This window comes from Canis lupus, chromosome 35 (genome assembly GCF_003254725.2).
Source record: "Canis lupus dingo isolate Sandy chromosome 35, ASM325472v2, whole genome shotgun sequence".
NCBI lineage: Eukaryota > Metazoa > Chordata > Mammalia > Carnivora > Canidae > Canis > Canis lupus.
This window is the reverse complement of record NC_064277.1, coordinates 6,468,801-6,472,530: the sequence shown is the minus strand read 5'-3', so window position 1 is coordinate 6,472,530 and position 3,730 is coordinate 6,468,801. Positions and strand designations below refer to the sequence as shown.

At 39.0% G+C, this 3,730-nt stretch overlaps 1 pseudogene; it reads left to right on the top strand.

Moving 5' to 3' along the window:
- Positions 1 to 2,088: 2,088 nt before the first annotated feature.
- Positions 2,089 to 2,547, top strand: LOC112659687 (60S ribosomal protein L29-like; annotated as a pseudogene).
- Positions 2,548 to 3,730: the final 1,183 nt, after the last annotated feature.

Below are 3,730 nucleotides of genomic sequence, written 5' to 3'. Positions count from 1 at the left end.
CCCTGAGTTCTGGGAAGCATGTCAGAAAATGTCAGGGGTGACCACTGAGAAGCATTCAGAATAACTTAGTTGAGCTCTTGGTATCTAAGACTCGTAGCAAAGAAGGCATATGGTTTTAACTGTTTAGGGCTTACTTTATGAGCTAATTGGTATTTAATCCAATGTGCTTATTTGCAAAAGTCTCTATTAAGATACAAGACTTTCCAAATAAACATAAAAAATCCTTAAATGATAACTACCTAACCTCACATCTACAAAAATAGCATAGTTTTTAGTTCAATTTAGATTTGTTGCATACTTCCCTCTTTCTCTCTTGAAAAGTATAGTTGAATGTAGTACAAGCTAATTTTCTTATTTGTTTGCAAAGTACAAATGAAAGTCTATACTACTGTATTTTCATAAGTGATCTAAGTTCCAGAGGAGAAACAAAGTAAAAGTTGAAAGCTAAGAACAGACATGTGACAACATGTCCATCATTACTGAAAAATTAAGAGATTTCTTTCAGTTTGTAGAAAAAATTCATCTCCTGCAGATATCCAAATTGTCTCAAGACAGAAAAATTTAAATTCCAAATTGGCATTGCCTTCAAGTTTTATTTTGTCTTAAGTTACATGTCCTCTCCATTTAACCATTGCCAAATGAAGTTCAAATCTGTCACCTTCCTTTATTGACTTACATAGAATAAGACGTACATTTACTTTTTTCCTCCATTAGGGGTGAAGGGTATTTTGAGATGGCTGAGAAGACATAAGCATAGCCTGACACCATGGCATGGATTTTCATGGTTGTGCCACAAAAAATGTTTATTAATTTGTCTTATTTTTATAAAAATGTGATTAAATATATATTTTTCCACATACCCAAAAGTGGAAGAAGAAAAATATGCTAACTACATAGTTGACTTCTCTCTCTGCATTGGGCAAACAGATCAGGAATGTGTCATCAACCTACCTGGAGTCAGAAACTACTCTTCCTCCAGAAAATATACACAAACAGAAAATTTTTCATTCAATTGATGGATCCACCAGATAGCAATTGACTTAAGAGTCAGAAGCCCTAAAGAATGAGGAAGGCAATATCTTCTCTTCATTTTTTAAAAAGACCCATTATGTTCTCCTCTTACCCTGTATGTGCTGTGTGCATCAAAGATCAATTTTGCGTTAATGTCTGACAGATGGGTGCTTGATCAAGAATAGTGGGTTCCAAATGCCATTCAAGGAGGTTATAATTTTCCATATTCTTCAACATGTGAAAAAAAATAAATACAACCAGAGGGTGTTTATTTGGTAGAGTATAATTTTTATTCCTTTTCAACCTCTCCTTTTTCCTTTGGGGCAGAACAGGACTTTCTTAATTAAGAGAATAACACCTGAAGCTATTCCATAGGAAGTGGCCAATATTGGCTAAAAGGGATGTGTTTTATTTATTTTTTTTTTCTGCAGAAGCTCTACTCTGAGGAATCTGAAAGACCTCAGGCCTCCTCTCCCAAAGCACAGTAAGGACCTAGCCTTAGAGCCAGGAGCAATGCTCAGAACTTTGGGAACCCAGTGAGGCTTACGTAGGATAGAGCTGGAGCCTGGAAAAGGTGAACAGAGTTGAGGAAGCACTGAGGACTGTTTGGGGTGGTGAGGTGAGGACAGAAGGGGATGCAAGAGAGAGATAGGGAAACCTCAACTAAGTTCCTTATGAGCTGAACAGCAACTTGAAAGGAATAGCAAGAAGAAAGTTGTATACCATTATACACACTCTCTCAATATGTGATCATCATATAGTAAGAGAGTTTCCTTTTACACAATGAACTGAACTAGCACACCCTTCCAAACATTGCATTGTTGGTGAGATGTTGGCAACTTATTTCCTGAGGAAAATCAACCTTTGTTCAGATAGAATGTATGCTTTCTTCACTGGGAAAGCCTTGCTATCAAAAAAAAAAAAAATCAGCTCAGTTAAATGGTGCAGATGGTTTTTAGACTTATAGTTGGACCTTTTTGAGTAGCACTGAACCAGAAAACATCTGAAGTAGCTGAAATCAAAAATAGGAAACTAGGCTGGTCCTACGTACTCAGGAGCTATGGCTTTGGTACAGACATGGCCAAGACCTAGAACCACACCACACACAACCAGTCATGAAAACGGCACAAAAGCAGCATCAAGATACCCCAATCACAAAGATAAGAATCTGTTAAGGGGGTGGACCCTAAGTTCTTGAGGAACATGTGCTTTGCCAAGAAGCACAAGAAGGGCCTAAAGAAGATGCAGGCCAAGAACATCAAGGCCACAAGTGCATGGGCCGAGGCTTTCCAGGTTTTTGTCAAGTCCAATCAGGTCAAGCCCAAGATCCCAAAGGGTGGCAGCCACCAGCTCAATCAACTTGCCTACATCTCTTATCTCAAGCTTGAGACACTTGCGCATGCCTACATTGCCAACAGTCTCAGGCTCTGCCAGCCAAAGGCCAAGGGCAAAGCTCAAACCAAAGCCCAGGCTTCAGCTGCCACTCAGACTCTGGCTCCCAAAGGTGCCCAGGCTCCCACGAAGGCTCCAGCATAGAGGCTTCTGTTAGCCAATGTGAAGATGGAAGCACTGCTGTGACCCCCGGCCTTCCGTCTGCATAGGACTGGTGTCCTTCTGTGCTATTTGTACAAATAAATCTGAATCAGGAAAAAAATGAATAAATAAAACCTAAAATAGAGAGGTCAGGTTCTGAAATTGGGTGAGTTGATTGAAATCCTATGAGTGCTCCTGGGTAAGTTACTTAATTTCTCACTTTATTTGATCAGTGGGAATAATCATGGTAGCATCTGACTGGGTCATGAACATCTAAAAGGAACAATTCCCTTGTGTGTTTTGGCAAGTAGTAACCACTCTATAAATGTTAGCTGCTAATATTACTTTTTCTTATTTGTTCATGACACATGTATTAAATGTAATTTATCTACATAAAAACTTCACAGCTTAGGTTCTTTCCAGTACTGAGATTCTAGATCAAGTGGATACATTGCAGGTGAGTCACTCTTAATACTTCTTCCACAGCATGCTGCTTGAGTGCAGCGGAAAGACTAGCATGAATGAATATTTCAACTACAATGAAATGAAAATTGCCAAAGTCTGTTGGCTGGAACCAGAGAGCACCAACGCCAAATGGTTAAAGCAAATGTGTTGACTCATGTAATTGGAAGTACAGAGTAGGGTCAGCTTCAGTGCTAACTTCATCCTGGCTTCTGGGTCCATTTTTCCTGGCAATCCTTTGACCCAGTCTTTCTCAAAACATTGATGTCACCTCTGGAGTGGTAGAGAGATAATAACATTTCAGATTTGACATTCTGCAGCCCACCAGGTCCAGGGAAAGAAAGCATAAGTTTTATCAGAAAAATATGAATGGACTTTCCCAGAGCTCTTGATTTCAATATTCCCAACTTGAGTCACATGCCCTTTTCGGAACTAATTACCAGCAAAGGAATCTGATTACTCCTAGACTTACGAATCTCATAGGAAGGACCCTGAAGGAGAAAGCAGTGGTGTTTTCAATAGGTATTATAACAAAAGGACAATAAAACCTTCCAGGAAGTCCCCCCCCCCCTTTTTTTTACCTTCTAGGAATTCCTAAAGGAAAAATATCTACATATAGTCATACTACGTACTGTCAGACCTTGAAAAGCATTTAGAGATAATCTGTCTAAATTCTTCAGCCTATAGAAAAGGAACTCAAGACAAAATAAATAAAATGAATTGT